Raw genomic sequence first — 13139 nt, 5'->3', positions numbered from 1 at the left:
GCAGGGCTCGAAAAAACTCAGAAATTTTACCCGTCCCCGAGGACGGCTTGTCCAACAATGTACCCGTCCTCCTTTGAAACTAACCCGTCACTTCAAAATAAATAAAAATATAATTTTCTCTTATTTAATACAAACATTTATATAAATTGCACAATGAATTAGTAGTTACTAGGATTACAAATACTAGGATTACATTATACAGTAATAAAAGAAATACTAGGTTACTAATAGTAAAACCTAGTATTTCTATTATGAAATAATTTATTTCTATTATGAAATAATTTATTTCTTTGATGAATTAATTTAAATAATAAAGGTTAAGTTATCTGTCAATTATCATGTCAATTTATCCGATGGTACTGCATTTTTTAAATGAATCAAGTATGACGTTTTCCTGTTCCACAATCAAGCCAATGATTTACAGAGGTTTCTACACAGAAATCTGAAAGAGGTTTTACATTTAGGTAGATGTTCATAAATGCGTTTAACGCTTCTTGTTTAAGACCTGTAAGTAATGTGTTTTTTTGTAAATTCACTGAAAAGCCCCTTTCAACCGCTGCAGTACTCCCAGACAGAGAAAACATCAATTCCACTATGCGCAGTATGTTGCTGTATTTCGAGATTAGAGGGTCATTTTAGAAGTGAGGCGCAGACTCTTGTAAGATAACAAAAATTTAAAATGTATCACGAACATTAATGGGAAAATGGCCGTCCGCGGGGAATTTTTGACCGCCGAGGACGGGCGGATGGGCGGTTTTTCGAGCCCTGGCCGAAAGTAAGCTGAAGAAAAAACGAGTAAAGACATAATATTTTAACATTTAAGTAGAAAGTTGGAAAAGTATAAGAAACATTAGTTCTAGAGTTCAATTAAGAAAAATAAAAGCCGTTTATTATTTAAATGGTTAAAATGACGTAATATAGCGAGTAAAATTGCTACTCTTCTATTTTTACTTCTTATTGTGTCACGCATATTGTTTTGCTAAGTTTAATTCTTTTAAAAGTACAGCTGATTTTTTTTCTCAAATTTACGTATTATACGAATGACATATACGTTATGATTAACATTTCAGTAAAATTTTCATACATATTACATAACATTGAGACAGAATGTGTATTGTGACATATAACATTATAATATTTATATATTTTATTAACAAAATAATGGATGCTGTTTCAAAAAATATAAACTTGAAAAATGGATGAATGTGAAGCAATCACGGGGTTGGTCAACGGAGCAAGCAGGGGGTGGTTTTTTTCTTCAAAAATTTAAGTAACTCAATTCAATAGAGATAAAAACCTTTCTGATTTAAACTGTTATAACGGTTTATCCCTTCAATTTAGGCACTTAAAACTAGTCAAAAAGGTCGTATATTAACAAGTCTCTGCCTTATTCAACGTTATAACGACATAAACCTCGTAAACAAGTTAAATTATTATCATGCTACATAATAATTTAATATTATTATGTCCCATATTCTCTTAAAATTTCTTTCTCGAATATATTAAAAACCAGGTAATTATTTATTTCGTTACGATTGTTATCAAAATTTGTTACATATGATTATAATACAATTGCACCATTTTTGGTGTTGAGATAAACTAAATACATTTTTAAGTACAGAACAGCAGTTAGTGTGCAAAAAATTATATAAAATAGACAAAATGACAATTGTTTGAAAACATTAGCCGTTATGTGGATTCCAATGAGCACGAAAATATGTGTTGTCAGTAAACAAACAAACAGAACATGAATAAATAAATAAATGAAACTATAAGTGTGAAAAATAAATAAAAATGTGACGTCTCTGTAAAAACTGCAAAATGTCACTACAAACAATTTTAGTTTACCTCAATATCAAAGGTGGTAGAAACTGTGCAATAAAGGTTTTTGCAGTGCAATAGTCTCATACATTGAAAGCGTATTTAAGGGTAAAATTCTTTAAAACTATAGTTGCTCACTCTTAAAAAATTTCTGGCAGCTTAAATTAACATTTAAAAAAATTTATTTAAAAAAAATAATAATTAGATGGACTATTAATTGACAATTAAGTTGAATCGAAGTTTTATGTATCGATGCTCGAAACCATAAAATAAATAATGCAAAGTAAGAGCAAGTATAGAAAGCAATCGTAAAATGGTTTGAGTAACGTAACGATCAAGTTATCGTACGGTAAGCAAAACTGTATGTGTGAACTGACGGTTTTAATCCGTTTATAATTAGGGTGTAAAACGGTGAGAAATCGTTTTGTTAACTAAACTGTCAAATATACGAAGAAAGTCTGAAAAAAAGGGTATTTTTTAACGAAGTAGTAAAACTAACTTTTCACCTTGACTGATTCATCTCAAAAAATATACCTACTCATATTCTATATATATATATATAGATATATATTGTATATATATATATACATACATTAGTTTCCCTGATCCTTGACTTTAGTTGGTGCGACTATTGATATTAAAAGTTTTGATTGGTTTGATTGGACGAGTGCGATGCATTATGAAAAGTCCGCTGCTATGACACTATTCAAGTTACAGTTAACACGATATATAATATTAAAAATACAAAAAATGGTGAGTTTATAATGAGCTGAAAATTACGAGCCTTCTGTTATATCCAATAATTTGTTTAGAAATGAGCATAATTTTTTACTGTAGGGCAAAATGGACGATATTTTATTCATTTCTGACATCAATACAGAATACTAACATCGTTTAACCTTTATATTTAACTATTTATGCTTATTACGTTATGTGTGGAGGTTATTTACATTCTTTTACAATGTTGAAGAATTCTATTGCACAAAAGAATGAGCCTTTTTGTTGATCTATAATGCTCCCTTATTTTCCATCTCGACAGCTTATTATTGAAATGAATATATTCAGTGTTATGGAAGACTTCAAAAGCTATTGGGTTTCATTTACTACTACATACTACAATCTATGGGTAACAGTAGTCTACTCAAGACGTGCATTTTAAATCAAAATAGGTGTTCGAAATAAGAAAAAAATAGTAAATATGTCTATTTCATCTTTTAGTTTTTATTACTGTTGTATCGTTAAATAGGTGTATTTGTTTACACTGACTCCATCCCTCACCATAACGGCACTTCTATCTGATATTACGAATTGTCATTATAACGGACTTTTAATGTATAAAAGAATTGTCACACTCGAAATCTCGAAATGCGTTTGCAGACATATGCTCAAACGAATTTTGCCTTATCTCCAACAAAACATTTTCCATTTATTTAATCTAAAAAGTGCTTTTAATCTTTCTGCTATTTATAACAAGTTAGTATTTCCAGTTTTTGTCCGTTTAGTTTTTCTTTTTCGTTTGGTTCCTAATACTTATTATGCCATACTGCAAATTAGAGAAAATACGAGCCATACATATTTTCATGATGGTTCCACAATCTGCGTTATCTCGGAGTTTACATTAATGGAAATGCTACCTTCTTCCTTACGATGGCAGTGCAATGTTTAGAATTTTCAATGCAAGAATCGATAAATATTTTAATGTTTCACTTTTCTGAAAGTTACATTTTCCGAAAGTTAAAATCTGTGGAAATTCAGCGACATTTAAACTTTGTTGTTTTGTATAATTAATTCACGAGTTATAAGTACGAGATTTTCAAAGTCACCTTGCATATTTTAGGGAAGAAAAAAACTTGCACTAAAATTGATCCCCAACTTAATAAGATGCATATTTGTTCCACGCATCCTTCATATTCTTACCATAAAAATATTGGTTATTCTTTACTTATTTTTATTTAAAAAAAAAAAAAGAAAAGAGGGAGGGAAAAAAGTTCTTTTCAGTGATGCATTCATTGATAGGCTGTTGTAATCTAAAATATATAAACTACACAAGAGAGACGTTAATGTCATTCAGTTATTATGTCCTCATTTTTGTTCCATTCACCTAGATTTATCCATTTTATATATACCATTTCCCAATTCTTCGGAATCTAAAAGCGGCTAATTTGAGAGATATATCATCGTTTTTCGCAACACACAAAACAAAAGCTAACTCGTGATGGCTAACAATAGGGAGAACTTTCAAGTTATCCAAAGAGGGATCATAAATTTCGCCAAATTAGCGACGATTTGGTAATCGCGCCTTTTTGTCAACACTCGTTTGTCATTTTCTGACTTAAAAGATTATGGAATTCCACTTGTATTCAAGCGTCAAAGCACCTTCGTTTCATGGTTTTAGGTTAAATGCTTAGGAAAATTTATTTCTACAGTAATTTCAGCAATAAAATTTTTTACTTGACCATCTGATATCTAATAATGCTCAAAAAAACTTTTAGTATCCATTTTCAGGTAATAAGTTTGAAAACACAACATAAATTTTGCGTACTTAAATTAAAATACGAAATATAGTCGTTCTTTATGTTTAATGATGCTTCTAAGTTATTACGAAAGTTATTATTATTGCTGCTAAGTTAAGTAATTATATTCGATTAGCTTCTACATTATTGCAAAGTTATTTTGAAGATATATGTTAAGCTTTGCAGCATTTTTAAGTTATTGCAAAGATATTTTTTAACTTTTACGTTATCGTAGAACAGTAATGAATCGCCGCCTTTAAAAAAAAAATCAAAGCTCTTTTGTCTATAAGCTATAGCTTTTCCTAATAAAAAATATAGTTTTTCTTACTGAAAACTTAAGCTTTTTCTACAGAGAGTTATAGCTTCTCAAGCTGAGAAAAGACAGAGAAGCTATGCTACCATATAAATGTAAAAACACAATTTTTAGCTTCTGCAATATACTAAAGTTGACATAATATATATTATTGAAAGTTATGATTTTATAATTTTGTTTTTGAAACTATTACAGTTAGTTATAGATAAATATTATATTTTCTATGAAAAAATGAGATCAATAATTCTTGGGTGATTAATACATTTTAGATCGGATCGACTTACTGCAGAGATAAGCACTGCAGACTCATGTAGAAAAAGAGTAATGCATTTGTGTGGGGACATTTTATTTTTTGTTAGCTGTCCTTTTTTTATATGTAAAATTATGATGTATTTCATTGTTTTCAGATTCAAATATATTTCTTGATGTATTCAATATATTTTATTTAATATTGAAATTTTATTGAAGTTTTTCTTCTTTTCGATAACGTGAAAAGTGATGAAATTGAAATGTAAATTTTTACTATTTAGAAAATAATATATAAACTTCAAAGTTAGCATAGGAAATTTCGCAGTATGCCTATTTATCAAATTCATCCCAACAAACTCTAAAAAAACTTAATAAACATCAACAAACAAGTAACAATTGAACGCATTGTATTAGGAGTTTGTGTTTAGTTATCTTTATTTTTGCCACATTTTTTATAGCTTTTACGACTTATTTCAACGTGTTTTAAAATTAAAAAATAAATGTTTGCACTCAATGAAAGAAAAGTTTTTATTAAATGTTCGGAACTGAAATTTATAATTCAATTTTATATATATCACAATTTTTGTTGATTTTTTATTAAATAATTTAATTGATTCGAACAATTTTAGATTATTATTAAAAAGTAATTGAGGGATATAGCACTTTTATGCTTTAGATAATAAAAGCTGGTTCTGTAAGATATTACATATTTGACATTCATAATCTTTTATCACCACACTAATATGAATTTCAAACAAATATTGAGCTAAAATTAGATTTGCAATACGAAGTTTAAAATTTTTAAGGGAAAAAGTCAAAACGTTACTAATAAAAATAATACAACTGCGTAATAAATGCATATCACTAGTAATAAAAGACATGGAATTAATTCAAGATCTAGTAATAAAGATTGCTGTTAGGTTGGAAAAAAATGAACACAATAAAAATTCTCCTCAAAACTGTACACTTTGATATCATTTTTTAACGTTTTTCCTTTTTAATAAAATTTGATGCGGATTGCAGAATATACGAAGGACATTTTAAACTTACGTAAAATATTGAACTATAGTATATATGTGACCATGAGTGACCGAAATCAAGAGAATGTCGACTTTCATCGGTGAATGTCAACAATCATTTATTTGATCGATTTGGTGAATGTCCGAAATATTTGTTATATCCCATTTGATATTAATTTATTCGTTGATATTATTATATTTATTCGATATTTTAATATCTGATGAGGATAGATTAGGAGAAACATCAGAAGTTGGTATATCGGTTAAATGCAGTGGCACTTGTCTTTAAAAAACATTGATGTAAGGCATACCGGGCAATGGCTCTTAACTTGACCTAGTACATGTTTCGGACATTTACCAAAACGACTATGTGATTGTCGACATTCACCGGTGGAAGTCAACAACCATCAATTTCGGTCATTCACAGTAACATAGTGACTGCTCAGTCGTCATTTTAAAAATGATAGTGGAAACAAACTATATATATTTAAAAAAAAGGACTTTTTTTAATAATATTTTTTCATTTCGCTTTCAAAAAGACAAACAATTATAGATGATATTGGAGGTGAATAACAATTCAGCAGTGATGATAGGATAAATAATATCAAAATTATAAACCAATTTTACACTATCATATGAATTTTACACCACACTGAAAGTATGGTCACAACTACCAGACTACGGTAAAATTTACTACGTTTGTGGCTCTATAAGAACACCTAAATGCTCATTAATTTATACCAAACTACCTTGGTATTAATTGTTTGCAAAATTAAGGATTAAATATGGTTTTATAATCTGTGACAAAACTTGGTAAATGTGGTAAGAGTTTGCAATTTTATTATGATACCTTAGAGCTTGGCATAAGAATCATTTATTCGGTTAAATTTATTTTTTAGTTGTGAATTTTTTACTGAATGTGTTGTAATAAGAACTATAATTTTGAATACCAGAATTTCCGGTAAACCGTTACCATATGAACTGAAAAATTACCAAATCAATGGTTTAAATGGGCCGGTATAGCCTGGATGGCAAGACACTGGACTCGCGTTCATGAGAACGGGAGTTCGTATCCAGCCGATCGAAGTGTAGTAAATATTGGCTGGGGTACGTTAAATCTGTCGGGTCACAAAGTCATCCATGTTCCCATAACAAATCATACATCTGGGGGTACTGAATTGGAGATTCTCTGGTTTAGGCCAAAATTACAATCTGTGGACAAATGGATGTATGAATGAGTCTTCCCTATAAACCGGGTGTGGAGTATGTGTGGGGCAGGAGTCGAATTCTTGACCGTAAATGTCGCCACTGGAAAGCACGAACAATGGCGCCCCCTCTACCTTCATGGCCAACAACAGCATCAACAATAGTTCAAATACCGATATTTTGAGTTTTATTACCGGAATTACGTTATTATTATTTTTTCCAAAAATATTATCACCATACAGTACTGTAATTGTACCAATTTGTTTTCCTCCGTGTAGCAGGTAATTTTAGTGAAAGAGGTGAGAAACTTAATTAATGATAACTAAACAAATGAGATGTTGAGAACCCAATACGCTGACAATAGGGAACTAGTTCGAAAAAAATTATGGTTTTTATGTACGAAAAGTACAATTTTGCACATGTGCCTGTTTAATTTAATCACCTGAGATTGCTATCAGGGAAAGTGTAGTATTGACTTCTTTATACTTTTTGTACTGAAATGAATGAGACTAAATGTGAGTTTATACAGAAAGCAATTATTTCAGAAGCTGCAAGGTGTTTTTGTATTAAAAGTACTATTTTTTAATTGTACTTTGTTTAAATAAAAAACTTACAATTTCTTCACTATTTTTCCTATCAGCTGCAGTTTTGTTTCATTCAGTTAACGTAAAAAATACATGAATAAATATAACCTTACTTATCTAAGTAGTAAAGCCAAATGCGTAAAAAAGGCATCTGTTAAAAATAGTACTTTTTACACATGAAATGCATATGCTTTCTAAAATGTTTGACTGTATTGACTCATGTTACGTTTTACTCAATTCAAAGTAAAAAATACACTGAAAACAATACCGCACTTACCTAGACAGCAATATCAGGTGTTTAAATTGAGACAAATATACAACTGTACTTTTTGTTCATAAAAAAAAACATACAGTTCTGTGATCTCATACTTGATCTCATTCGATTTAAAGTGAAACCTACATCGGAAGCGAGGCCTCATACCCATAAGTATCAGTATTTAAAAATATCGCTTTTTTTACCCCTATTCACCTTCTTGCCGGATAATACTTAATAGTGAGACCAAATCTCAATAGGTTTGTTATTTTAAAAGTCCAGTTTTATTTTTTTAAACTTAATTTTAGTATAATGTTGTTGTTGTCGTGAGCCATTAAGACAGAAGGGATGCGATTGTTCTTGTTTTCCAGTGGCGCCATCTGTGGCTAAGAATTCGACTTCTGAAACACCCATACGTCACACCCATTTATAGGACGGAACCATTCATGCATCCATTCATTCCTCCACAGATCGTATTTTTGACCCGAACCAGAGAACGATCGATCTCCAATTCAGTACCCCCCCCCCCCAGAGGTACTGATTTGTTACGGGAACATGGAGGACTTAGTGATCAGACAGATTTAACTTTCACAAGTCACCATTTACTACAAGGGGAATATTCAACAGGCAAGATTCGAACTCCCGTTTTCACAAACGTGAGTCCAGCGTCCTGCCAACCAGGCTACCCCGGCCTAATTTGAGTTTAATAACAATAGTTATTAATACTAAAAAGTTAAGTCTATAAGTTGGGCTGAAATTTTCAAGCACCTAACTAGTAACAAAGTGAACCATGCAATTTCGCACTTTCATATTCAAGGTATATTCAAAAATAAACAGATAAATTTATTCATTTAAAATATGTATAAAAAGAAAAATGAAGTTGCATCGAAGAAGCGATGTTGAAAATAAGCTTTACGTAACGTGTTGGTTATTCTCTGGCACAAATGCCAACAAATCACGTAAACGATGAATTAATTCTTCTACTTGGATGGTAGCCAATGTAAGACTGGCTCAATAACCTTTATTTTAAGACATTATGAAATAACCCCTTTCTCAACCACATTTCTTTTCCGAATATTTTCTATTGTTTCAATTACTTAAAAGTGACACGATTATTTTTGAACATATTCACTTTTTAAAAATATGTATTATAACTCGTAGTTAAGAATAATATATTTGGTATAGAGTATGTATACTAAAGTATATCTATGCTTAATATATATATATATATAAATATTAGTTATATATATTTTACTTTATAACCGTCGTTTAAACAGTCGACTCAATTAACAGCCGACTACTACTGATGTTTAACTCCATTGCCTTCTAATTTCGAATTTGAACCCAATTCAGAAGATTAGGGAACTTCTGGATCAACTGTTGAGAGAATTTTGCCTTCATGGAGGACTTTTTGATGGAACTATCCCGCATTTGCGTTAAACGGAGAGGAAAACCACAGAAACCTCCCACGGTTAGCCTGGTGGAAAGGGGACTATTACTCATGATCCGCCAACCAATGAGGATATTTTACGTTAGCTCTGTGGTCGGTGCAAGCCGGATGCGGAATTCGTATCGTCCAGCCATCACTGTGATTCGAACCCGTTTCACCTCATTGGAAAGCAAACGCTCTATCCCCTTACATGTATAGTAGTTATATTATCTATAAGAATAAGATTAAGAGGTGTGTCTTTCTTAAAGCTCTACAAGCAGGGCCTGATAGCAGATTAAATTTAATTTTGAGCTTATATCTATTTCAATCTTTGTTTACTCGTAATTCTAACAGACAATTCTTAAGGAAAATCACAAAAAAGAAATTATTTGTAACATTTTGCCCCCTCCCCCCAGAAATAATAGGGGCCTGGGCTCTCAGGCCTTATTTTAAAACAGGCTCTGTCCAGAAGTGGTTGTGCTAGTGTCTTGTGATTTGGACATCTCATTTGTTTAACGTTAGGCAATGTTATAAATTGAACTTAGAAGAGTTTATTATACGTTCTTTAATATACAACTATTTTTTATTAGTTATGTTAGGTAAACTCAAGGATCCACATAAATGAAAGGGTTACGTCACCTAATTAATATTTCTAAGGTTATTTGAAACTAGGTGTTTATACTGTTTATAAAGAGTGTCCCAAAATTTAACCAAGGAAACAATTAAAGATTTAAATCGAAAACACGTTTTTGTTCAATTATATATATACGTATATACATATCTATTTATCTATCTCTATATATATTAAAATTTTCCATGACCATTCTGCATAATTGTGGTTAGATTTCCATCAATGTATGGGTAGGTTGGGGCTTGTTGACTTAAAAATGAATGTTAAACCACATGATTATAATGTGCCAATTCTGAGCACCGAAACATAAAATTACACAACCAGGAAAGGTCTCCTGTAGTAATAGGATTATTTCGTGAACTTTTAACAATGAAAACACGTTATTGTTAATTGTAGTACTGCATTTTTACAACTAACTAACTGTTTTTCTAAACTGTCATCTATCTACTTTCTTTTTTTTTTTGGTTCTCAACACTAAATATTTAATTTACAATTTAATTAAAATTTGGAAACATACTCTAGTGAACATACTGTTTTGAAACTTGTTCCCATAAAACTAAATAATTTAAAATCAACGGTAATTGAAATAAAAATCAAAATAAATGGAGAAGAGGTATTTAATTCTTTTGGAGGATCGCCATACAATTATTAACGCCAATGATGCTTAATTAATTTCAGGAATGGTTGCTGTTTTAATAGTTACCAAATATACTGATATAGGTACCAAAATACTTATTATAGATATTGTGGTTATATGTTTCCCACGCCCCCTAAAAGGGATAAAATTGCGTGATTGTAGTAAATTCAGACTGTTAGATCTCAAAAATATACGCCTACGCGTTTTACCCTTATCGCGCCCCCCACTCCACTTTGCATCTCTGTCAGAGAGGCAAGCATTCGTTCAATCAAGAACTTCGAACAAGGAAGTTCACTTGTCTGCTCTCTCATGAGCTATCTTTCATTGTTTACTGCTATTGCAGCAGTCATAATAATTTTCAATTTTCTTCGTGTATATAGTTCATTATGTTATTAAGTTTGTTTAATAAATGTTAAATAAAAACACTACAGTCCGCTTTCTGTTACATACAATGCACATAAATTTGGTCGCACACAGCCGGAGCTGTTACCATTAAAAATGGCTTCAAAGGATAAAATTACTATCCTAAATCGCAAAAGAGGCTCATTTAAGTCTCAATTAACAAAAATTGACCAATTTCTAGTTACTGAAACGGTCTTGGATATTGTGAAGTGCCAAACAAAATTGGAAGCTTTGCAAAAAATCAAATGCAAACTTGAAGAGTTAAAATATGATTACTTCGAAATCGTTGAAGATGATGATGTGGATACGATTGAAACTTCATTTTCGGAATTGGAAGAAGAAATAGAAAGACTAGAGGTAAGTCTCAAAACAATTTTGACCTCTAGTAAACAAACTATTTCAACTGAAAATAGTGTGCATAATTCAGAACTCTTGTCAAAAACAGAATGTGTCAACATTAAATTGCCAGAAATTCCATTACCTAAATTTGCTGGGCAATATCAGGAATGGCATAACTTTAAATCGCAATTTGAGAATGTAATTCATTCAAATTACAAATTATCAGATGCTCAAAAACTGTTTTATTTGAAGTCTACGTTAATTGGTCCAGCAGCAGACATAGTGACGTCAGATGATTCATATGATTCATTATATAAAGCATTGTCTGAGAGATTTGAGAACAAAAGATTAATTGTTAACAGTCATTTTAATGAAATATTATCTTTAGAAATACCTTTTCAAGAATCCGCAAAGGGGTTAAGAAATTTTGTTGATTGTATTCAAAAACATGTTAGAGCTTTAAAAACAATTGGTTTAGAGTTAAATGATTTTTCTGAAGCATTGTTAATTAATTTAATTTTGAAAAGGCTAGATAAAGAAACTAAAAAACAGTTCGAACTTTCATTGGTATCAACTGATTTACCGGCGTGGAAAGAATTCATTGAATTTTTAGAAAAAAGATGTTTAATGCTAGAGAATATTCAGGCTAATATAATAACAAAACCAAAACATTCATTTGAAAAGAATCAAAAGGGAAAAGCACTTTTTGTAAAAAATGATCATAAATATGTTTGCGTCTTATGTAAAAAAAACCATCCCATTTTCAGATGTGAGTCATTCTTAAGTTTAGACGAAGTTGCTCGATTTCATGTCGTAAAACAGAATAATTGCTGCATCAATTGCCTAAGCCCCCATCATAAGTTAGCTCAATGCCCATCAACACGTGCTTGTACCATCTGTAATGTGAAACACAACACCCTCTTACACCGAAAGGTTGATAAGAAACACGCTCTTCAGGAGCCCCCTTTGAAGTCGGAAGACTCAAAAACCCATAAATTCGTAGATTCCCAAACACAGTCAGATTTATCTTTTTCTCTTATCGCTGGGAAGGAAATAATTCCGAAACAAAGTGTTTTACTCTCCACATGTGTTTTATACATAAAAAATGCATCTGGTAACAGATTAATAGCGCGCGGTATAATTGACACGGGAAGTCAGCAATCGTTTATTTCGACTGAATTAGCTAATAGATTAAATATAAAAAAGGTTAAAAATCATATATCTATTTCGGGAATAAATGGATGTATTACGCAACTACATTCAAAGATATGTACAGATATTTCGAATAAAGATGAGTCCTATTCGAGGACTGTTGATCTTTTAATCACTCCCAAGATTACAGATTGGATCCCGTCGCATAACATAAATGTTGAAAGGTTGAATATTCCTTCGGAATTAATTTTAGCTGATCCAAAATTTTGGGAATCAAATAAAATAGATATTTTATTATCTGCTCAGTTTCTTTTTGAAATTTTGTTACCAGGTAAATATAGCACAGGTAGCTTAATTTTCCAAAATTCAAAACTAGGATATTTAACCAGTGGGGTTATTGAAGGAAATGTTAGTAAACAATATTGTGGTTTAATAGCTCAAATTGATCCAATTGAAGACTTAATTGAAAGATTTTGGGAAATCGAAGATATTAAAGATAAAAATTGTTCTTTAAGTGAGGAATCGGTTTATTGCGAAGAGCATTTTAAATAAACGCATAAACGGGATTCTACTGGTAGATTTATAGTTGAG

The sequence above is a fragment of the Parasteatoda tepidariorum genome, chromosome 3 (genome assembly GCF_982258835.1).
Source record: "Parasteatoda tepidariorum strain Cologne lab strain chromosome 3, Ptep-v5.0, whole genome shotgun sequence".
Taxonomy (NCBI): Eukaryota; Metazoa; Arthropoda; class Arachnida; order Araneae; family Theridiidae; genus Parasteatoda; species Parasteatoda tepidariorum.
Note: the sequence above shows the minus strand (reverse complement) of the source record.